The sequence below is a fragment of the Bubalus bubalis genome, chromosome 15, assembly GCF_019923935.1.
Source record: "Bubalus bubalis isolate 160015118507 breed Murrah chromosome 15, NDDB_SH_1, whole genome shotgun sequence".
Taxonomy (NCBI): Eukaryota; Metazoa; Chordata; class Mammalia; order Artiodactyla; family Bovidae; genus Bubalus; species Bubalus bubalis.
The window spans coordinates 9456866-9482274 of record NC_059171.1 but is presented as its reverse complement, the minus strand read 5'-3'; the positions used below and the strand labels follow the sequence as shown (position 1 = coordinate 9482274).

At 42.0% G+C, this 25409-nt stretch overlaps 1 pseudogene; it reads right to left on the bottom strand.

Annotated features, from left to right (window-relative positions):
• Positions 1-573: 573 nt before the first annotated feature.
• The window catches only part of LOC102395096, a 44071-nt pseudogene continuing 19235 nt past the window's right edge, over positions 574-25409 (bottom strand).

The window sequence follows — 25409 nt, the reverse complement described above, 5'->3', positions numbered from 1 at the left end:
TATTATTTACCATAAATTCTCATTTATTATTAATTCTTAATTTATACTCCACTTCCTTCATTAATTTCTTTAAGAGCAGAGTTTGTCGTACATGTAAAGACTTTTTGTCCCCTCCCCTCATGTAATTTTGTGATATGTACCCAGAAAGTACCAACTTTGCCATTGAAATAGAAAGTAGTAGTAGTGTTAGTCACTCAGTCGTGTCTGACTCTGCAATCCCTTGGACTGTAGCCTGCCAGGCTCCTCCGTCCATGGGATTCTCCAGGCAAGAACACTGGAGTGGGTTGCCATTCCCTTCTCCAGGGGATCTTTCCAACTCAGGGATCGAACCCAGGTCTCCTGCATTGCAGGCAGATTCTTTACTGTCTGAGCTACAGGGAAGATGCATGTAAGCAAACAAAAAATCAATTGATCTATACTTTTTGGCCAGGACAAAAAAAGTGAAAAGTTTGGAGTTAAGGATTAGGTCTGCCTTTGAATGTGTGTGAGTGTGAAGTCGCTCAGTGGTGTCCGACTCTTTGTGACCCCGTGGACTGTAGCCCGTCAGGCTCCTCTGTCCATGGAATTCTCTAGGCAAGAATACTGGAGTGGGTTGCCATTTGCTTCTCCAGGCGATCTTCCCAACTCAGGGATCGAACCCGGGTCTCGTGCATTGCAGGCAGACGCTTTATCCTCTGAGCCACGCAAAGCAGCCAATTACGTCATTCTCTGCAAACTTGTCTCCATAGTTCTCAAAGCTGCTATTGGTGGACTTCTTCCCAGTGCCTCCGTAGCCATAGGAGAAAGGCTCTTCGCCTAGCTGAGTGCTGCAAGAGTCCAGGGACCAACCAATGCGGACCACGTGTGGGTCGGGCTCTGTAGACAGAAGGTGCTTCACAGAGATTTCCTCATTGATCTTCATCTCAAAGCACACACGGCCCCTTCTGACCCCGTAGCTGGCACGGGCTCCTGACTACAGGTATGCAAAGCCTTCAATCGTGAGCGGGTAGCCACTACTCCGGTCTCGGGCCACCTTGAAGTGGAGGTCGCAGTTTTATGTGTCAATGGCCACAAGGGTGTCATCAAAGTCATCTTTATCCTCTTCAGCCGGAGGCTGAGGACATCACCCCCTCCTATCATCTCGGTGCTCAAAGTACCCCCGTCCCCAGTTTTCTTCATAAGGCCTCTTGCGACTCTGGAATTGCTGTCTGTCTGGTTTGTGTTGAGATGCTTCGGGTGGGAGGAAGCTGGTGGGTGCTTCTTGCTTCATCTCTGTCTTCACTTCTGGGCGATAGGCCTGCTGCTGCTACTGTGAAAAGCATAAATAATATTTTTGTAATGACTTAGTAGGAAAAGGCTTCCCTGGAGGCTCACGGACAGAGGAGCCTGGCAGGCGACAGTCTAGGGTCACAAAGAGTTGGATATGACTGAGCAACCAACACACACACACAGTAGGAAAAGCACAGTAGCCTAGTTAACATGGTTTTAAATAGTTAGCACGTGCATGGATTTTTCTTTGTTTGTTTTTTGTTGTTTTAGATTCTGGCTTTACCGCGTAGCACTGGAGTATCAGAAAACCTTTTCTGCTTATCTGCTTAGCTGGTTCCAAAAGAGATGCCTATGACCCACAATTTAATGCAAATTTAATAATCTCAGAAAATCATACAAAGAGGAAAACATCTGTTAGGTCAGCTCCCTTAGATTATAATCTATAAAACTATAGAATCACCCCAAACTAACATTATACTGTAAGTCAAATATACCTCAATTAAAAAAAAATAATGTTTCCATGCCTGCTCTCTAGGAGATAATTTGCTAAGACAATGCATTGATTCTGAGTATAGTGCTTAAATGAATGAAAAATTTTAAAACATCTGTTATAAAATAGATAACTAATAAGAACCTACGGTATAACACAGAGAACTCTATTCAATACTCTATAATGACCTATATGAGAAAAGAACCTAAAAAAGAGCAGGTATATGTCAGAGGGTGAGATGGCTGAATGGCATCACCAATGCAATGAACATGAACTTGGGCAAACTCCAGGAGATGGTGAGGGACAGGGAGGCCTGGCGTGCTGCAGTCCATGGGGTTGCAAAGAGTCAGACACAACTGGGTGACTGAGCAACAACAAATACATGCATGTATAACTGAGTCACTCTGCTGTACTGAAGAAACTAACACAGCATTGTACATCAACTGTGCTCCAATAAAAATTAATTAAAAAGAGATTCTTTAAAATTCTGCTTTCTCAGCTCGTAAAGCTAAAGAACTGTTTGCAAAATAGCTTTCTAATTGATCTGACATCAATTTACCTAACATATATTTCTGTACATAAAGGTACAGAAAGTTCTGTACATAACTTGTGTTTAGGTATTATTAGTGCTAATGAAGTGCTAGTGAAAGTCGCTCCGTCGTGTCCGACTCTTTGCCACCCCATGGACTGTACAGTCTGTGAAATTCTCCAGGCCAGAATACTGGAGTGGGTAGCCTTTCCCTTCTCCAGGGGATCTTCCCAATCCAGGGATCAAACCCAGGTCTCCTACATTGCAGGTGGATTCTTTACCAACTGAGCTATCAGGGAAGCCCTTATGTATTATTAGGTTAGATATTAAATGAAGGAATATTCATATAATTTCTAGAAACTATCTTTGTAAAAATAAAATTATGTTGTCATTGAACTGAACTCCATGATTTTTCAGGCTTCCTAAGATTTCATGGTCCAAGTAGCAGAAGAATTTGGTTGTATATCTGGTTTGAAATCTGGACACAGACTCTAAAGCTGCTTAACACTGCTTGTAATACAAATATGCACTTTCAAAACAACGTTTTCTACTGAATAAATTTTCCATTTTCATTCTGTAGAACTGTTAAGAAAATTCTTCTGAATAAAAGGATATTTCTGTCAGAGTCTTCTTGGAGTTTGCATAATTGTACTTGCTCTTATTTGTCTTCATCTACACAAACACTTGTTGCCAAGAATACGAGCTCTAGAGAGGTTATCACAAATTCTGGGATGAGATGCCCTTTTCTTTCTATAGTTATTACAACTCAGAGAAATGTCATTCACTAGCAAGATGATATAATAGTGATATATAGAGAGATATCATAATGCAAATATCTGTTGCTGCCTTAGTTCTTTTTAATGAGATGAATGTAACTCAAAAAGAGAAAGCAAAAGTAAAGTCGCTCAGCCATGTCTGACTCTTTGCGACCCCATGGGCTGTAGCCTGCCAGACTCCTTTGTCCAAGAGATTCTCCAGGCAAGAACACTGGAGTGGGTTGCCTTTCCCTTCTCCAGGGGATCTTCCCAACCAGGGATGTAACTCAAGTCTCCTTAAACCTGACCTTTTTGAAGCTAACAATATTAATGTTGAAACTTCTATTTCATCCTGTGTTATCAGGATGAAATGTATTCCATATCTGGTTTGATGGGAAGTGGAAGTAGTTCAGTCATGTCTGAGTCTTTGCAACTCCATGGACTATACAGTCCATGGAATTCTCCAGGCCAGAATACTGGAGTGGGTAGACTTTCCTTTCTCCAGGGGATCTTCCCATCTCAGGGATTGAGCTCGGGTCTCCCGCATTACAGGTGGATTCTTTACCAGCTAAGTCAGGAAGGAAACCCAAGCATACTGGAGTGGGTAGCCTATCCCTTCTCCAGCAGGTCTTCCCCACCCAGAAATCCAACCGGGGTCTCCTGCATTGCAGGTGGACTCTTTACCAATTGCGCTGTCAAGGAAGCCCAGGTAAGCCTTTAAGCATCAAAATTGCCTTCAGTAATTTTCTCTAGATTCTCAAAGTATTTCGAATATTCATGACTTTCATTCACTGGAAAACACTTAACACAATTTAAATTTCTTTTTTATTATCCAAGGATATTAATGTAAACAGTTTGTGTAAGCAGACTGTTCATCATCTAAAATGGGTAGATAAATTATGCTCCAGGGCCAAATATGGTCCCCTATCTGTTTTTGTAAATAAAGTTTTATTGGAACACAGCCAAACCCATTCATTTACACGTTGTCTATGACTGTGCTCTTTTCCAGCAAAGGCAAATAATTGTGACAGAATTTACATGCCCCCTAAATCCCAAAACATTTACTATCTGTACCCTTATTTTTTAAAAAAAGTCTGCAAGCCCTGACTGAAAACAGTTCTTTTTTATTGTTTCCTGTAATACTGGAAGTCATTTGCAGTAGTTTCCTTTCCCACACCCCCAATTTATAGTCCAAATAAAGTATTTCTAAGTATCTCTTGTTTACTTTTAAAATATTTACCTTCTAAATGCCTTTTAAATTTTCCACTTCTCTCTGTTTTCATTGTTAACATTCTCATCAATTCACCGTCTTCAACTATACTACTGCAATAGCCTTCTCACTGATTTCCTGCTGAAATCTTGATCCAAGTAAATCCATTCTTTATACTGTAGCCATAGTGATGGTTTTCAAATACAGTTTTCATTATTTCACTCTCACGCTGAAAACCCTTCAATAGCTTCCCTATGTTCATTGTTGTTCAGTTGCTCGGTCAACTCCGACTCTTTGCGACCTCATGGAGTACAGTAAGCCAGATGACCCTGTCCTTCACCATCACCTGCAGCCTGTTCAAATTCATGTATATTGAGTCAGTGATGTCATCCAACCATCTCATCCTCTGTCGTCCCCTTTTCCTCCTGCCTTCAATTTCTCCCAGCACCAGGATCTTTTCTAATTAGTCAGCTCTTCCCACCTGGTGGCCAAAAAATTGGAGATTCGGTTTCAGCGTCAGTCCTTCCAATGAATATTCAGGGTTGATTTCCTTTAGGATTGACTGATTTGATCTCCTTGCAGTCCAAGGGACTCTCAGAATCATCTCCAACACCACAGTTCAAAACCATCAATTCTTTGGTGCTCAGCCTTCTTTATGGTCCAACCATCACATCCATACATGACTACTGGAAAAATCATAACTTTGACTAGATGGACCTTGTTGGCAAAGCAATGTATCTGTTTTTAATATGCTGTCTAGGTTTGTCATAGCTTTTCTACCAAGGAACAAGTATCTTTTCATTTCATGGTTGCAGTCACCATCTGTAGTGATTTTGGAGCCCAAGAAAATAAAATCTCTCACTGTTTCCATTGTTTCCCCATCTGCTTGCCATGAAGTGATGGGACCTGATGCCATGATCTAAGTTTTCTGAATGTTGAGTTTTAACCTAGCTTTTTCACTCTCCTCTTTCAGCTTCATAAAGAGGTTCTTTAGTTCCTCTTCACTTTCTGCCATAAGGGTGGTGTCATCTTCATATCTGAGGTTATTGATATTTCTCCCAGCAATCTTGATCCCAGCTTGTGCTTCATCCAGCCCAGAATATCCCATGATGTACTCTGCATATAAGTTACATAAGCAGGGTGACAATATACAGGCTTAACATACTCTTTTCCCAATTTTGAACAAGTCCATTGTTCCATGTACAGTTCTAACTGTTGCTTATTGACCTGAATATAGGTTTCTCAGGAAGCAGGTAAGATGGTGTGGTATTCCCATCTCTTCGAGAATTTTCCACAGTTTGTTGTGATCTACACAGATGGTGACTACAGCCAGGAAATGAAAAGGTGCTTACTCCTTGGAAGGAAAGTTATGACCAACCTAGACAGTATATTAAAAAGCAGAGACATTACTTTGTCGACAAAGGTCCATCTTGTCAAGGCTATGGTTTTTCCAGTAGTTATGTGTGGATGTGAGAGTTGGACTGTAAAGAAAGCTGAGTTCCAAAGAATTGATGCTTTTGAACTGTGGTATTGGAGAAGACTCTTGAGAGCCCTGTGGACTGCAAGGAGATCCAACCAGTCCTTCCTAAAGGAGATCAGTCCTGGGTGTTCATTGGAAGGACTGATGCTGAAGCTGAAACTCCAAAACTTTGGCCACCTGATGCGAAGAGCTGACTCATTTGAAAAGACCCTGATGCTGGGAAAGATTGAGGGTAGGTGGAAAAGGGGACAACAGAGGATGAGATGGTTGGATGGCATCCCCAACTTAATGGACATGAATTTGGGTAGACTCTGGGAGTTGGTGATGGACAGGGAGGCCTGGCATGCTGTAGTCCATGGGGTCACAAAGAGTGGGACACAACTGAGCCACTAAACTGAACTGCTGCTGCTGCTGCTAAGTTGCTTCAGTCATGTCCGACTCTGTGCGACCCCATAGACGGCAGCCCACCAGGCTCCCCTGTCCCTGGGATTCTCCAGGCAAGAACACTGGAGTGGGTTGCCATTTCCTTTACCAATGTATGAAAGTGAAAAGTGAAAAGTGAAAGTGAAGTCACTCAGTCGTGTCTGACTCTCAGTGACCCCGTGGACTGCAACCTACCAGGCTCCTCCATCCATGTGATTTTCCAGGCAAGAGTACTGGAGTGGGTTGCCATTGCCTTCTCTGAAACTGAACTGAACGCAGTCAAAGGCTTTAGTGTAGTCAGTGAAGCAGAAGTAGATGTTTTTCTGGAACTCTCTTGCTTTTTTGATGATCCAGCAAATGTTGGCAATTTGATCTCTGGTTCCTCTGCCTTTTCTAAATCCAGCTTGAACACCTGAAAGTTCTCGGTTCATGTACTATTGAAGCCTAGCTTGGAGAATTCTGAGCACTACTTTGCTAGCATGGGAAAATGAATCTAATTGTGCAATAGTCTGAACATTTTTTGGCATTGCCTTTCTTTGGGATTGGAATGAAAATTGACTTTTTCCATTCCTGTGGCCATTGCTGAGTTTTCCAAATTTCTTAGCATTTTGAATGCCTAAGTTCATTAGTATTAAAATAGTATCCATAACATTCTGCATCTATTACTCACTATTTTTCTGCACAATTTAATCCCAGCCTTTTTATCTCATTTCATCTTATTACTCTCCTTACAGTGGTATTTTATTTAGTAAATCCCTCCTACCTCAGGGCCTTTGTACAAGCTGTATACTCCATTTGAAACTTTTTTGTGTTCTTCTGCAGTAGTGATTTAGTCACTAAGTTGTGTCCAATTCTTGTGACCCCATGCACTCTAGTCCACCAGGTTTCTCCATCCATGAAGTCTTCTAGGGAGGAATATTGGTTGGGTTGCCATTTCCTTCTCTAGGGAATTTTCCTGACCCAGGGATCTTTTTTTCCATAACATGGCTCTAGTAGTACTTAGTTGTCTTTAATGTCATTCCAAACAATTTTACTGTGATGGTTGTCATATCAGTGTGCAGTTAAAAAAAGAAAACATAAAAATTGGTGCATTTTTGTGTAGCCATTTTAATATTGAACATGGAAGAAAAGAAGTAATATTTTCAGCCTGCCATGCTCTATTATTCCAAGAAAGGTAAAAACACAACTGAAATGCAAAAAAAAAAAAAAAAAAAAGTTCTACAGTGTATGGAGAAGGTGCAGTGACTGATCTCATGTGTCAAAAGTGGTTTGCAAAGTTTTGTGCTAGAGGTGTCTTCTTGGACCATGCTCCATAGTCTGGTAGACCAGTTGAAGTTGATAGATCAAATGGAGACATTAATTGAAAATAATCAACACTATACCATGTGGGAGATAACCGACATACTGAAAATAGCCAACTCAAGTGTTGTGAATTATTTGAACTAGGTTGGTTATGTTAATCACTTTAATGTTTAGGTTCCACCTAAGTTAAGGTTCCACCTTCCTGACCATATTTCCACATGTGATTCTTTACTTAAGCATAATGAAAACATTCTGATTTTAAAACAAATTGTGATGGGTGATGAAAAGTAGATACTGTCCAATAACTTGGAAAGAAGAGGTTGTGGGGTAGGTGAAATGAACCACCACCAACCACACTAAAGTCCAGTCTTCATCCAAAGAGGGTGATGTTGTGCATACAGTGAGATAGAAAGGGAGTCCTCTATTATGAGCTCCTTCTGGAAAACCAAATGGTTAATTCCAGGAAGTACTGCTCCCAATTACACCAAAGGAAGGCGTCACTTGACAAAAAGCATCCAGAATCATTATAAATTATTAATATATATTTATTAATACACATAATATTCCATTGGGATAACATAAGACCACATTTCTTTGATAACCAGCAAAAACTGTTATCGTTTGGCTGGGGAGTCTGACTCATCCACCGTATTCACCAGGAATCAACCCTGAATACTCATTGGAAGGACAGATGCTGAAGCTGAAACTTCAATACTTTGGCCACCTGATACAAAGAACTGACTCATTGGAAAAGACCCTGATGCTGGGAAAGACTGAAGGTAAAAGAAGAGGGCAGCAGAGGATGAGATGGTTGGATAGAATCACCAATTCAATAGACGTGAATTTGGGAAAACTCAGAGATAATAAGGGACACAGAGGCCTGGCATATTGCCATCCATGGGGTAGCAAAGAGTCGGACAACACTTAGTGACTGAACAACAGCAACAACAACAATTCACCAGATCTTGCACCTTAAAATTTCCATTTATTTTAGTCTTTATAACATTCTCTTAACAAAAAAAGATTCCATTCCCTGGAAGACTGTAAAAGACACTTGGAACAGTTCTTTGCTCAAAAAGATTAAAAGTTTGGGGAAGATGGAGTTATAAAGTTGCCTGAAAAGTGGCATAAAATAGTGAAATAAAACAGTGAATATTTTGTTCAATAAATTTCTTGGTGAAAATGTAAAGTGAGTCTTTTAATTTATTTAAAAACTGAAGGGACTTTTTGCTCAACCCAATACTATCTCTGAAAGAGAGAAGCACACCCATAAGCTTACTTTCTAAGGCATGCATTTTTGTACCAAAATATTAACCTTCATGGTGTCATGAGTGTTTCTGTAGGAAGTGATGGACCAAAGCATGTATCTCCATAGACTCTTGATAATTAGAAAGACAAAGAACATCGGTTTTCTGTTATGTTCTCATCACACTGTGAAAACGGGAAAAAATAGAATAATAAAGCTTAGAAGGGATCAGAAAATGTCAATCAATCAATCTATCTTTCTACCTTGAGGCATTTGTATTTAAATTAACAGCTAAAAAACCAAAAGGGATTGAGGTAAGAAAAGGTAAAAAACAAACAAAAAAAAAAAAAAAAAAAAAACAACTATGCTCTAGGCAAAGAGAATATTTATCAGAAACTAAAATGCAATCTTTTCATCTTATCCACATTGCTATATATTCAGCTATACTTCATAAGCAGAGAATCATCTACTAACAATTCTTTAGCAAATATTTATGTTTACAGAAAATTTACCTAGACTAACCAAGACAGAGAATAGTGGGTCATTTTCAAACTTTTTACCATTTTATAGTGAGGATTTTACACCATTCCTTGATAATCCATCCCTTCATAAGGGGATCTTCCCAATCCAGGGATTGAACCCAGGTCTCCTGCACTGCAGGAGGATTCTTGACCAGCTGAGCCAGCAGGAAAGCCCAAGAATACTGGAGTGGGTAGCCTATCCCTTCTCCAGCAGATCTTCCAGACCCAGGAATTGAACTGGGGTCTCCTGCATTGCAGGCAGATTCTTTATCAACTGAGCCATCAGGGAAGCCGAGAGAATATCACCCTCTTCCAAAACTACAGTGTTTTTCTCTTAAGTCTAGCATACTCTCTCTGGCTATAATTTAATCTCATCCTTTTACCCTCAGCAGAGCAGAGAACAGCTGGCAACATCCTCCTTCCAATTAATAATCTTTCACATAATTACAGGTGGTTAGTCACCGACTCTTAGCTTTTCTTGTCTACACAAAATCAGTTCAGTAATTTTTTAAAGCCTTTCCCTCCAGGGCATATATTTTTATTTTTTGATATTTTTATAGGCCACATTGTCTCATTTATATTCTTAGTACACTTATACTTTCCTTAGTGTTTCTTTTTGGTCAATAGGCAATGTTATGGAAAACAAACCTCATACAATGGCATATAAAAAGTCTATTTTAGGATTACCAGTTCAAAGAATCAACATAATTGCATTGTTAACTAAAGCAGAACCAAAGAGAATTTAGCCTTGTTCACAACAAGTGAATGCTGATTTATTAAAAACTAATTCTCTGCAATTTTTACTTAGAACTGATAGTAAAAGTGAGAATCTTAGAGTTGATTATCATCCATCCTTTCAAGAGATCTGGGGCTTCCGTGATAGCTCAGTTGGTAAAGAATCTGCCTGCAATGCAGGAGACCCCAGTTTGATTCCTGGGTTGGGAAGATCCACTGGAGAAGGGATAGGCTACTCATTCCAGTATTCTTGGACTTCTCTGATGGCTCAGGTGGGAAAGAATCCGCCTCCAATGTGGGAGACCTGGCTTCAATTCCTGGGTTGGGAAGATCCCCTGGAAAAGGAAATGGCTACCCACTCCAGTATTCTGGCCTGGAGAATTCAATGGACTGTATAGTCCATGGGTTCCCAAAGAGTCAGGCATGACTGAGCAACTTTCACTCTTCAAGAGATCGAGCAAGAAGAGAAAGAAGTGGATCTTGAGAAAGAAAGAGAAGTCAGGGTAAGAGAAAATCATTTTAAAGTGAAGAATCTTGAGCAGAGTGTGTGTGGAAAGAACAGATATAAAATAAGAAGTGGAAAGTGAGAAAGTGGGTAACTGCTGAAATGAAAGCATAAAAGACCCAAGAGGGAGTGGAGTGAGGTGCAGAGGTAGAACTTAACTGACTTGACTTATTTTTAAATAAGCAAAATTCTACTTTGTTACTTTGATTGTATACTACTATACTAATCTTATCCTTTGATTTTATAAACAGTTCATTTAGATTGTTAATTTCTTGACAATCTTTTGTGAATTTCTTGGCAATCTTTAAGGATACTTTTTTTTCTCCTGAAAGTAATTATTTACTACACTACTCATGGACTGCAACCCTCCAGGCTCCTCTGTCCATGGGATTCTACAGGCAAAAGCACTGGAGTGGGCTGCCATGCCCTTCTCAAGGGGATCATTTTGACCCAAGGATCGAACACCAGGTCTCCTGTGTTTCCTGCATTCCAGCAAATTCTTTACCTACTGAGTCACCTGGGAAGCACCAATTATGACAATACCTCATAGATAATATTTGAACTAGATTCAGGCTCTTTTTACTCTTCAAATATTAATACGTTGATTTACTTAGGCTTTAAACTACTTCTTTATTGATGAGCTTTTGATTGATTCATATTTAAATAATTGCATTATGGTGGCTCAGAGGGTAAAGCGTCTGTCTGCAATGCAGGAGACCTGGGTTCGATCCCTGGGTCAGAAAAGTCCCCTGGAGAAGGAAATGGCAACCCACTCCAGTACTCTTGCCTGGAAAATCCCATAGACAGAGGAGCCTGGTAGGCTACCGTCCATGGGGTCGCAAAGAGTCAGACATGACTGAGCGACTTCACTTTCTTCACTTTAAAATTTAAGTAGTTCTAATTAGCTTACAAATACAATTTTCCCTTTCTCAGCATTTAATCTTTGCTATGATTTGTCTTTTAATATCTTTCATATCCTTGCAATCCATGACCTTCTTCTTTAAAACAACCAGATGTCCTCTGGAGCAGTGTCAGATCCCCCTATATTTAATGCCCCTCAAATGCATAGAAGTGAAAGAGGAGAGTGAAAAAGTTGGCTTAAAGCTCAGCATTCAGGAAACTAAGGTCATCGCATCTGGTCCCATCACTTCATGACAAATAGATGGGGAAACAGTGAAAACAGTGACAGACTTTATTTTGGGGGGCTCCAAAATCACTGCAGATGGTGATTGCAGCCATGAAATTAAAAGACGCTTGCTCCTTGGAAGAAAGGAGCATAGAAAGGTTATCTATGACCAACCTATACAGCACATTAAAAAGCAGAGACATTACTTTGCCAACAAAGATTCATCTAGTCAAAGCTATGGTTTTTTCAGTAGTCACGTATGGCTGTGGGAGTTGGACTATAAAGAAAGCTGAGCACCAAAGAATGGATGCTTTTGAACTGTGGTGTTGGTGAAGACTCTTGAGACTCCCTTGCACTGCAAAGAGATCCAACCAGTCCATCCTAAAGGCTATCAGTTCTGAATATTCATTGGAAGGACTGATGCTGAAGCTGAAACTCCAATACTTTGGCCACCTGATGAGAAGAACTGACTCATTAGAAAAGACCCTGATGCTGGGAAAGATTGAAGGCAGGAGGAAAAGGGGACGACAGAGGATGAAATGGTTGGATGGCATCACCGACTCAATGGACATAAGTTTGAGTAAACTCTGGGAGTTGATAGGGAGGCCTGGTGTGCTGCAGTCCATTCGGTAGCATAGAGTCAGACACAACCGAGCAACTGAACTGAACTGAACTGAAATGCAACCTGCTATGTAAATAACAGCTTTTGATAGCCATTTCCCTCAGGGCTTCTCTATTATGGGTGATATCAAAGCAGAGAGTGTGTTTTGGAGTAAACTGAAAAGTGAAACCATTTTCTTAAGAAGGATTTTAATTAGTCAAATGGAACATGTTAATGTTTTTCATTTGAGGTTTGAAGAGAAAGGAACTAAAACACAGAGGAACATAGCAAGTATAGATTCTCTGGCTTCCCTAGAAATGTGGGGTGACACACCTCTGAATTTTTTCCAACAGAAGTATTATAAGAGGAAGAAAAAAGTTGTGAGAGGGTAAATGTTACCCAAGGATATAGTAGCATTAAGGGCTCAGCGCCAGGCTTATAGAGTTTCTCTGCAGCACAGTTTTTTATTGATGAGTGTATGCAGTCTAATTCACATAATTGGAGCTACTATAATCATGCTATCCATTTTTCTTACTTTAGCACATACTGCTGAGGTATATGGGTAGCAATAATTGCTATTGCAATATTGCCCCCTTGCTACATGTGGGGTATTTAATCATCCTGTTTATTTTACCTTCCTTGTGGTGACACCCTGCTACTCAATGGTGAGGTTAAGTCCTCATAGCCAGGAAAGTAGAAGGAGAGAAAAGCAATGATGGCAATCCAGAACCCACAGCCACAGAGCTCTAAGAGTGAGCAGTTTTGCAAAAATACAACTGGAAAATAATATCCTCTAGCTCAGAGCATTCAATTTAATAAAACAATGAAAGAAATTGATTTCAAACAGAATGCATTCATCGTATGTCATTTGCCCCTCTGTTTTAAAAGCAATTAAAACAAGTTATATCTCATTTTGGGAAACTGAGAATAAAGTCATAAAGGCACAGTGGAGTTTGCTTGAAATACACATTACTAAAATGCTACCAAAACATTTTATTTGCTTTGGCCTTCTGAAGTGAGGCCATGGTGAGGCTGGAAGAATGATACTTCTTGACATTCAACAGTTCTGCTGTTTGCTCTTGCTTTTAGAGTCACTAAGGGATTTTTTTTCCCTGATAACTCAGGATAGCCAGACAGGAGATAAGAACTTCACGGGCCATCAGGATCCTGGATGATCACTCCATTTCGACATCTTCAAAGGAAAGCAAAAAAAGAGGGCTTCATTTTCAAAATCAGTTTATGTGGCTGTTTCATGGCACAGAAGAGGTTACACAGGTGTTTCAGGCCTTTGATGTTTTCTTTTTGTTCATACTGTTTCCAAAGGGAAGGTGTAGGCTAAAGCATTCCCCATAGTTCCTACCAGAGGCGTCAAGCCAAGGCAAGCAGATGTTGGTGTCATATTCACAGTTAACGAATGTAATATCTGGTTTTTCATAACTACCCGTCCAAAGCCTATAAACAGAACACAGTATAAAGATCAGTAAAACAGGAGGAGACACACTCTGTGCCCTCTCATCCCACTGAGCTCCGAATGACTCCACATCCTCTTGCCTACATTTCCTGAGCTCCTGGTTGGACCAAAATCACTGAAAAAGCTGCCAGAGTATATGCTCCTCCTTGGAGGTGCATCACACAATCTTTGCTGAGCTTCAGGATGTGGCTCTTAATCATCTACCAGATGTTTTTATTTACTAGTTGCTATTTAAAATAGCTTGTAGGGTATTCTTATTTCATTCTGATCTCATTCCATTTAGGAATCGTTAAATGCATGCAACGCATGTATTTCTAAAGCAGAGACTCAGCAGCAATAATCAAGGCTGTGAAAGTGTTTTGTGAAAGCCACACAAAACTAGTCAACTGCATGAACATGCTGAACAGCGTTTCATACTATCCTTAAGTAATAAATAAGTAAAAGAAAGAAGGAAACTGAAGTCACTCAGTCATGTCCGACTCTTTGCGACCCCATGGACTGTATGTAGCCCACCAGGCTCCTCCATCCATAGGATTTCCCAGGAAAGAGTACTGGAGTGAGTTTCCATTTCCTTCCCCAGGGCATCTTCCCGGCCCAGGGATTGAACCTGGGTCTCCCACATTGCAGGCAGACGCTTTACTGTCTGAGCCACCAGGGAAGCAAAGTCTTAAGCACTGGACCACCAGGGAAGTCCCAATAAATAAATAGGAGCATTTTAATGGTGGTGGAGTGAGAGCAGTGGATGATCCCCGTGCCCCTAGGAAACATCACCTTTTACTGGTCAGTATAACTAGCCCCCAGCTTTTGATGGCTAAGGGCTTAGTTGCTTTTTCCAGAGAACTTATCTAAGTTGATCTAAGCAAGAGTGTTCTCTCTGAAGGTAACTGTGATGCATACACATGCTTACACACACACATACATACACAGATGCATAGGGTCAGCCTGCTGCCGACAACTGACTCACATTAGTGCACACAGGACCTGTCCCCTTGATCATGCTGCAATTCATGCCCTGGAGCAACCCAAAGGATCAGCTTGAAGCTGGACATCAGCTGGGATAACTTCTAATCGAGATTTGCCCCATCCTTCCCTATCCTCCCTCCCTCAGAATATCACTCTTTAAAGCATCACTTGATGTATTAAAATTACTGCTCTGTTTCTTGGGAATCCAACCCTATGTGACAACATGTAAATAATGTAAATCATTAGGACTGAGGTTGTAAATCAATCAAAATATGGTCTGTACTCTGAATAGAGAGCAAAGGCGGCAGAGAGCAAAAAAACACAGGCCTGAAGATATTATCTAGCACTGTGCAACAATTGTATTATTTTAAGTGGATGAATAAACAAACAAATATAAGTTGAAGACTGCTATGAATATCTTCTTCTTGTTGTTCAGGTACTAAACAGTGACTGACTCTTTGTGACCCCATGGACTGCACATGCCAGAATTCCCTGTTCTTCACTATTTCCATGAGTTCACTCAAACTCATGTGCACTGAGTCGGTGATGCCATCCAACCATCTCATCCTCTGTCCCTCCCTTTTATCACCCACAATCTTTCCCAGTATCAGGGGTTTTTTCAATGAGTCAACCCTTCCAAGCAGGTGGCGAAGGTATCAGAGCTTCAGCTTCAGAATCAGTCCTAACAATGAATATTCAGGATTGATTTCATTTAGGATTGACTGGTTTGATCTCCTTGCAGTCCAAGGAACTCCCAAGAGTTTTCTCCAGCACCACAGTTCAAAAGCATCACTTCTTCAGTGCTCAGCCTTCTATATGGCCCAACTATCACATCCATACATGACTACTTGAAAAACTACAGCATTGACCATACAGAACTGTATCAGCAAAGTGATATCTCTGCTTTTTAGTATGCTCTTTAGGTTTTTCATGGTCTTCCCTGGTGTCTCAGATGGTAAAGAGTCTGCGTGCAATGTGGGAGACCCGGGTTCAAACCGTGGGTTGGAAAGATCCCCTGAAGAGGGCATGGCCACTCCAATGTTCTTGCTTGGAGAATCCCCATGGGCAGAGGAGCCCGGTGGGCTACAGTCCATGGGTTACAGAGAGTTGGACATAACTGAACAACTGAGCCCACATAGGTTTGTCATAGCTTTCCTTTCAAGAAGAAAGCTTCTTTCAATTTCATGGTGGCAGTCGCCTTCCACAGTGATTTTGGAATGCAAGAACATAAGATCTCTCACTGCTCGCATCATGTGGTGCTAGTTTAAAAACCCGCCTAAGAACGCAGGAGACAAAAGAGACGTGGGTTCATACCCTGGGTTGGAAGAGCCCCTGGTTGGAGGAGGAAATGGCAACCCACTCCAGTATTCTTGCCTGGAGAATCCCGTGGACAGAGGAATCTAGCAGGCTAGAGTCCATAGGGTCACATAGATTTGGAGATGGCTGGAGTGACTTAGCCCATTTTCTATGAAACGATGGGGCTGGATGCCATTATCTTCGTTTTTTGAATGTTGAGTTTTAAGCCAGCTTTTTCACTTTCCTCTTTCACCCTCAACAAGAGGCTCTTACTGCCATTAGGGTGGTAACATCTGCATCTCTGAGGTTGTTGATATTTCTCCTGGCTATCTGGATTCCAGCTTGTGATTCATTCAGCCTGGCATTGTCGTGATGTACTCTACATACAAGTTAAATAATTAGGGTGACAGTATACAGCTTAACTCACTCCTTTCTCGATTTTGAACCAGTCTATTGCTCCACCGTTATTGTTGTTCAGCCGTTCAGTCATCTCTGACTCTTTGGGACCCCACGGACTGCAGCACGTCAGACTTTCCAGTCCTTCACCATCTCCCAGAGCTTGTTCAAACTCATGTTCATTGAGTAGGTGATGCCATCCAACAGTCTCATCCTCTGTCATCCCATTTTCCTCCACTTCAATTTTTCCCAGCATCACAGTCTTTTCCAATGAGTCTGCACCTTGCATCAGGTGGCCAAAGTATTGGAGCTTCAGCTTCAGCATCAGTCCCTCTAATGAATATTCAGGATTGATTTCATTTAGGATTGACTGGTTTGATCTCCTTGCAGTCCAAGGGACTCTCAAGAGTCTTCTCCAACACCACAGATGAAGCATCAGTTCTTCGGTGCTCAGGTGCTCAGCCTTATTTATGGTCCAACTCTCACATCCATACATGTACTGGAAAAACTATAGCTTTGACTAGACAGATCTTGGTCTGCAAAATAATGTCTCTGCTTCTTAATAAGCTGTTTAGGTTTATCGTAGCTTTACTTCCAAGTGAGTGTGTTAATAGCCTCAGTAGGGAGGCCAGAGGTCCCCAAGAGGCAGGAGGAAATAAAATTGCAAGTGGCAGACATATTTTTTTTCTTTTCTCTGCTAATCCTGTGTTGTCATGGTGACACCTGGTTCCCCCTGAACTTAATTTTATCTCAAATCTTCCTTGAGCTAACCAAAGCATTTTTTCTCATGGAAATGTCTTCCTTAAGCTATGTTAATGAACGCTGTATTTGCTCTAAAATCTGCCTTTCTTCAAGATTCATGTCAATTGTTTTATTGCCCGGGATGACTCTCCTTGTGCCAATGCTATCTCAAATGTCTGTTGGGGGTGAGGGGCCTGGTGCAACTCTCTCAGTTTTGAGGTGTTTCCCTTCTCTAATTAGCAGCTTGCTAATAGATATACAACTCCTTGCTAAAAACTAGCAAAGGGGCACTCTTTCTGTCCCCTTCTGATGTCTATGTCAGTAGCTTTCTCTTAACTCTTTTATACTTTAATAAAACTTTCTTACACAAAAAGCTGAGTGATCAAGCCTCGTCTCTGGCCCTGGATCAAATTCCTCTCCTCTGGAGGCCAAGAATCTCAGCTTCGTTCATGGATTATTTCAGCAACTTTTCACAAGGAGCAAGTCTCTTTTAATTTCATGGCTGCAGCCACCATATGCAGTGATTTTGGAACCCAAGAAAATAAAGTCTGTTACTGTTTCCATTGTTTCCCCATGAACTGATGGGACTGGATGCCATGATCTTTGTTTTTTGAATATTGACTTTTTTTTTTTTAAACTTTACATAATTGTATTAGTTTTGCCAAATATCAAAATGAATCCGCCACAGTTATACATGTGTTCCCCATCCTGAACCTTCCTCCCTCCTCCCTCCCCATACCATCCCTCTGGGTCGTCCCAGTGCACCAGCCCCAAGCATCCAGTATCGTGCATAGAACCTGGACTTTTAAGCCAGCTTTTTTACTCTCCTCTTTCACATTCATCAAGAGACTCTTTAATTTCTCTTTGCTTTCTGCCATAAGGTCGGTGTCATCTGCATATCTGAAGTTATTGATATTTCTCCCAGAAATCCTGATTCCAGCTTGTGCTTCACACAACCTGGCATTTTGCATGATGTACTCTGCACATAAATTAAATAAGCAGGGTGACAATATACAGTCTTGATGTACTTCTTTCTCAATTTGGAACCAGTCCATTGTACCATGTCCTGTTCTAACTATTGCTTCTTGACCTGCCTACAGATTTCTTAGAAGGAAGGTAAGGTGGCCTGGTATTCCCATCTCTTCAAAAATTTTCCACTTTTTTTTTTTTTTTTTTTTGTGACCCACATAGTCAAAGGATTCTTTTAGATCCTTATCATTTCTGTCATTTATGTGCTCAAGTCTGCATGAAATGTTTGCTTGATATCTCTAATTTTCTTGAAGAGATCTCTAGTCTTTCCCATTCAATTGTTTTCCTCTGTTTCTTAGCAGTGTTCACTTAAGTAGGCTTTCTTACCTCTCCTTGCTATTCTTTGGCACTCTGCATTCAGTTGGATATTTCTTTCCCTTTCTCCTTTGCCTTTTCCTTCTCTTCTTTTCTATTTATAAGGCCTCCTCAAACAACCATTTTGCCTGGTTGCATTTCTTTTTCTTGCGGATGGTTTTGGTCACTGCATCCTATGCAGTGTTACAAACCTCTGTCCACAGTTCTTCAGGCATTCTATATACCAGGTCTATTCCTTTGATCCTATAGATCATCTCCACTGTATAATCATAAGGGATTTGATTTGGGTCATACCTGAATGGCCTAGTCCTTTTCCCTAATTTTTTTAAAATTTGAGTCTGAATTTTGCAATAGGGTGCTGATGATCTGAGCCACAGACAGCTCCAGGTCTTGTTTTTGCTGACTATATAGAGCTTCTCCATTTTGGGCTGCAAATAATATAATTACTCTGATTTTCGTATTGACCATCTGGTGATGTCCATGTGTAGAGTCGTTTCTTGTGTTGTTGGAAGTGGGTGTTTGCTATGACCAGTGAATTATCTTGGCAAAACTGTTAGCCTTTACTCTGCTTCATTGCGTACTCTAAGGCCATACTTGCCTGCTACTCCAGATATCTCTTGACTTCCTACTTTTGCATTCTAATTCCCTATGATGAAAAGGATATCTTATTTGGTGTTAATTCTAGTAGGTCTTGTAGGTTTCGTAGACCCAGTCAAATCAGCTTCTTCAGCATTAGGGGTCAGGGCATAGACTTGGATTACTGTGATGTTGCATGCCTTGCCTTGGAAACAAACCAAGATCATTCTGTCATTTTTGAGAATTGCACCCAAGTACTGCATTTCGAACTCTTTTGTTGACTATGAGGGCTAGTCCATTTCTTCTATGGGATTCTTGCTCACAGTAGTAGATATAACTGTCATCTCAATTAAAGTTGCCCATTCCCGTCCATTTTAGTTCTCTGATTCTTAAAATATCAATGTTCACTCTTATCTTCTCCTGCTTATCCGTGTCCAATTTACCTTGATTCATGGACCTAACATTTTTGGTTCCTATGCAATATTATTCTTTTTCAGCACTGGACTTTACTTTTACCACCTGACATATCCACAACTGAGCGACATTTCTGCTTAGCCCAGTCTCTTCCTTCTTTATGGAGCTGTTTCTCCGCTCTTCCTCAGTCACATACTGGATACCTACTGAACTGGGGGGCTCATCTCATGAGTCATTGTGCTCATGTGGTTCTCAAAGCAAGAATCCTGAAGTGGTTTGCAACTTCCTTCTCCAGGGGATCTCATTTGGTCAGGCCTTGACTAGCAGGGACATGTCCTTCAGTTGCTCTACGACGTGCCTGGAGCCCCAGTTGTACCACTGCTGGTCGTCCTTGAGCATGAAACTTTCACCTGCCAAAGTCAATCACTGTGACACCTGGCGGTCGTGACAAAGGCCCTGCAGGCGTCCCTTGGAAGAGGGTCTGGGGAAGGCTGGAGCCAAGGTTGGGGGACCCCCAGGAGGAGCGAGCTCCCCAGGCTCACTGCGGCCATGGGCCTGACCTGCTGCCCGCATGGCCCACTCTCTGCAGGGCTCTGGCTCCTCTGCATTATCGTCCAGGCCCTGTCAGCCCTGCCATCCCAAGTGCGCCACAACTTTTCATCATGGCCTCACCAAGCTAGGAACTCTGGGCACAGGTCACTACCCTGACTACCCTGCTCCTGCCTTCTCTATGATCTCTGGTAAGCCAATCCTGGGCCCCCTTTTCAGCCACTGTCTCTTCAGGCCACTGCCACCATGTTATTCCACTATTATGATTCTTTGCACCCTTATCAAGTGTCAGATGAGCAGCAAAAGCCAGTGGAGGGGAGGAGTCAGTGTGGAAGCCCCGCCCCATCCCTCCTTTTCTCTCTAGTTTCCACCACCCTTGTGAACCCCCAAGATTGGGTAGACTCAAGCCCAGGGAAGTTGAACATAGAGGGTTCAAGATCAAGGGCTCAATTTCAGCTACTAGATGTAAGTCGACCTTTTATTAGATCAGAACACTGTCTGAGTTCACTTAGCTGGTGAGCCCTCCAGGACCTGTCCTAGATCCGTGTTCTCTAAACCAATACTTTCATGTGTGTGTCTGACTCCCCACTACATGGTGCATTTGAAGGCCAGAATCATGCTCTATTAATTTTTGTTTCCCCAAAACCTGGCACAAGATTGCCTGTATTCAGTTCAGTCACTCAGTCATGTCCGACTCTTTGTGACCCCATGAATCGCAGCATGCCAGGCCTCCCTGTCCATCACCAACTCCCGGAGTTCACTCAGACTCACATCCATTGACTCAGTGATGCCATCCAGCCATCTCATCCCCTGTCGTCCCCTTCTCCTCCTGCCCAATCCCTCTCAGCATCAGAGTCTTTTCCAATGAGTCAACTCTTCGCATCAGGTGGCCAAAGTACTGGAGTTTCAGCTTTAGCATCATTCCTTCCAAAGAAATCCCAGGGCTGAGCTCCTTCAGAATGGACGGGTTGGATCTCTTTGCAGTCCAAGGGACTCTCAAGAGTCTTCTCCAACACCACAGCTCAAAAGCATCAATTCTTCAGCGCTCAGCCTTCTTCACAGTCCAACTCTCACATCCATACATGACCACAGGAAAAACCATAGCCTTGACTAGACAGACCTTTGTTGGCAAAGTAATGTCTCTGCTTTTCAATATACTATCTAGGTTGGTTATAACTTTCCTTCCAAGGAGTAAGCGTCTTTTAATTTCATGGCTGCAGTCACCATCTGCAGTGATTTTGGAGCCCAAAAAATAAAGTCTGGCACAATTTCCACTGTTTCCCCATCTATTTCCCATGAAGTGGTGGGACTGGATGCCATGATCTTCGTTTTCTGAATGCTGAGCTTTAAGCCAACTTTTTCACTCTCCTCTTTCACTTTCATCAAGAGGATTTTTAGTTCCTCTTCACTTTCTGCCATAAGGGTGGTGTCATCTGCATATCTGAGGTTATTGATATTTCTCCTGGCAATCTTGATTCCAGCTTGTGTTTCTTCCAGTCCAGTGTTTCTCATGATGTACTCTGTATATAAGCTAAATAAGCAGGGTGACAATATACAGCCTTGATGTACTCCTTTTCCTATTTGGAACCAGTCTGTTGTTTCATGACCAATTCTAACTGCTGCTTCCTGACCTGCATACAGGTTTCTCAAGAGGCAGATCAGGTGGTCTGGTATTCCCATCTCTTTCAGAATTTTCCAGAGTTTGTTGTGGTCCACACAGTCAAAGGCTTTAGCATAGTCAATAAAGCAGAAATAGACGCTTTTCTGGAACTCTCTTGCTTTTTCCATGATCCAGCAGATGTTGGCAATTTGATCTCTGGTTCCTCTGCCTTTTCTAAAACCACCTTGAACATCAGGAAGTTCACGATTCATGTATTGTTGAAGCCTGGCTTGGAGAATTTTGAGCATTACTTTACTAGCGTGTGAGATGAGTGCAATTGTGTGGTAGTTTGAGCATTCTTTGGCATTGCCTTTCTTTGGGATTGGAATGAAAACGGACCTTTTCCAGTCCTGTGACCACTGCTGAGTTTTCCAAAGTTGCTGGCATATTGAGTGCAGCACTTTCACAGCATCATCTTTCAGGATTTGAAATAGCTCAACTGGAATTCCATCCCCTCCACTAGCTTTGTTCATAGTGATGCTTTCTAAGGCCCACTTGACTTCACATTCCAGGATATCTGGCTCTAGATGAGTGATCACACCATCGTGATTATCTGGGTTGTGAAGATCTTTTTTTTAAAGTTCTTCTGTGTATTCTTGCCACCTCTTCTTAATATCTTCTGCTTCTGTTATGTCCCTACCATTTCTGTCCTTTATCAAGCCCATCTTTGCATGAAATGTTCCCTTGGTATCTCTAGTTTTCTTGAAGAGAGCTCTAGTCTTTCCCATTCTGTTGTTTTCCTCTATTTCTTTGAATTTATCGCTGAGGAAGGCTTTCTTATCTCTCCTTGCTATTCTTTGGAACTCTGCATTCAGATGCTTATATCTTTCCTTTTCTCCTTTGCTTTTCACTTCTCTTCTTTTCACAGCTGTTTGTAAGGCCTTCCCAGACAGCCATTTTGCTTTTTTGCATTTCTTTTCCATGGGGATGGTCTTGATCCCTGTCTCCTGTACAATGTCACGAACCTCCATCCATAGTTCATCAGGCACTCTATCTATCAGATCTAGGCCCTTAAATCTATTTCTCACTTCCACTGTATAATCATAAGGGATTTGATTTAGGTCATACCTGAATGGTCTAGTGGTTTTCCCTACTTTCTTCAATTTAAGTCTTTATTTGGCAATAAGGAGTTCATGGTCTGAGCCACCTTCAGCTCCTGGTCTGATTTTTGTTGACTGTATAGAGCTTCTCTATCTTTGGCTGCAAAGAATATAATTAATCTGATTTCGGTGTTGACCATCTGGTGATGTCCATGTGTAGAGTCTTCTCTTGTGTTGTTGGAAGAGGGTGTTTGCTATGACCAGTGCATTTTCTTGGCAAAACTCTATTAGTTTTGCCCTGCTTCATTCCGTATTCCAAGACCAAATTTGCCTGTTCCTCCAGGTGTTTCTTTCTTTTTTATTTTTTTATTTTTATTTTTAAACTTTACATAATTGTATTAGTTTTGCCAAATATCAAAATGAATCCACCACAGGTATACATGTGTTCCCCATCCTGAACCCTTCTCCCTCCTCCCTCCCCATTCCATCCCTCTTGGTCGTCCCAGTGCACCAGCCCCAAGCATCCAGGTGTTTCTTGATTTCCTACTTTTGCATTCCAGTCCCCTATAATGAAAAGGACATGTTTTTTTGGTGTTAGTTCTAAAAGGTCTTGTAGGTCTTCATAGAACCGTTTAACTTCAGCTTCTTCAGCGTTACTGGTTGGGGCATAGACTTGGATTACTGTGATATTGAATGGTTTGCCTTGGAAACGAACAGAGACCATTCTGTCGTTTTTGAAGTTGCATCCAAGTACTGCATTTTGGACTCTTTTGTTGACCATGATGGCTACTGAATTTCTTCTGAGGGATTCCTGTCTGCAGTAGTACATATAATGGTCATCTGAGTTAAATTCATCCATTCCAGTCCATTTTAGTTCGCTGATTCCTAGAATGCGATGTTCACTCTTGCCATCTCCTGTTTGACCATTTCCAATTTGCCTTGATTCATGGACCTAACATTCCAGGCTCCTATGCAATATTGCTTTTTATAGCATCGGGCTTTACTTCCATCACCAGTCACATCCACAGCTGAGTATTGTTTTTGCTTTGTCTCCATCCCTTCATTCTTTCTAGAGTTATTTCTCCACTGATCTCCAGTAGCATATTGGGCACCTACTGACCTGGGGAGTTGCTCTTTCAGTATCCTATCATTTTGCCTTTTCATACTGTTCATGGGGTTCTCAAGGCAAGAATACGGTGGCTGTGATCAGCGCACTAAGCATGGGCAGCTGCGACCAACCAGCGCACTAAGCACGTCCAAGAGGAGCTACCCCACGTCTGAGGTCAGGGGCAGCGGCTGAGAGTGCCAGGCTGCAATGGCACAGGAATGGCCGAGAAGAGCTACCCAAGTCCGAGGTCAGGGGCCGCGGCCAGGAGGAGCTACCCCACACCCGAGGCCAGGGGCAGCGGCCGGGAGGACCAACCCCATGTCCAAGGAGCGGTGGCTGCACGGGCACAGGAGGGCCTAGAGGAGCTATCCCATGTTGAAGGTCAGGAAGGGCGGTGGTGAGGAGATACCCCTCGTCCAAGGTAATGAGCAGTGGCTGTGCTTTGCTGGAGCAGCTGTGAAGAGATACCCCACGCCCAAGGTAAGAGAAACCCAAGTAAGATGGTAGGTGTTGCAAGAGGGCATCAGAGGGCAGACACACTGAAACCATACTCACAGAAAACTAGTCAATCTAATCACACTAGGACCACAGTCTTGTCTAACTCAATGAAACTAAGCCATGCCCGTGGGGCAGCCCAAGACAGGCGGGTCATGGTGGCGAGATCTGACAGAATGTGGTCAACTGGAGAAGGGAATGGCAAACCACTTCAGTATTCTTGCCTTGAGAACCCCATGAACAGTATTGCCTGTATTAAGTAGTGATAAATACTTGCAGAACTGCCTGGAGCCAGCGTGAGGAACTCCACCCATGGCAAAGGTCATGAGGAAGGAGGCTCGACATACACAAAGGCGGGATCGAGCCCCAGGAGTCCCCTTGGAAATTCTCGAGCATCTACCCCCAAAACCAGAGTCTGCCTACTTTACTACTTTGTGCTCTCACCTACACTTCTGACTTTATGGGGGGCTGTCCCCCCCACCTCTTTCAGAGAAGGAGTTAACTTAGAGCTCCAGTTAATAAAAACCCCTGGGTGTGACAACAGTGTTTCAACCTACAAACTCCTCTGAAGGTTCTCTGGCCTGCCTGACAGGCTTGTCCGGCCACATGTGATTGCTCACAGCCTCCCAACCATGAGAGGCATGAGATGCTTAAACCTTCTAAAAACAGGTTCTTTAGAGAAGTTAGAAAACTATTAGTATAAGTATAGTGGGCTGATTAGAAATTGTATTGGTGAAGGGTTTTTCATTTGTTGAGCCAATATTTGCTGCTAAGTCTCCACATCCCCTGCCCTTACACACATTAATGAATATATAGAAGAAATAAGTATTAACCTTTGATATTAATCACGTTAGATCTTAGGCTAAGCAAATTCTCTCCTTAATTAAAACCCAGTACACCCTCACCCTATAGGAATGTAACTTTATCTGGTACCTTCAGAAGGTGGCGTCTGTTTTAAGAATAATCACCCCTGGGGAAATAAGTGTTCTGGTTGACTGACCGCTGTCACAAGGAGAGGGCCATAAATTGTCAGCAGGCCCCCTGGCCAGAAGATGATGCAACACCCCTAAGACCTCTGTATACATTTGTATGAAGCACCTGACTTTAATAAAAGTCAGGACTGCTGACCCCACGTGACTTTTGTATAACATCTCAGTGTATAAAAACAGACCCTGGAAAAATAAA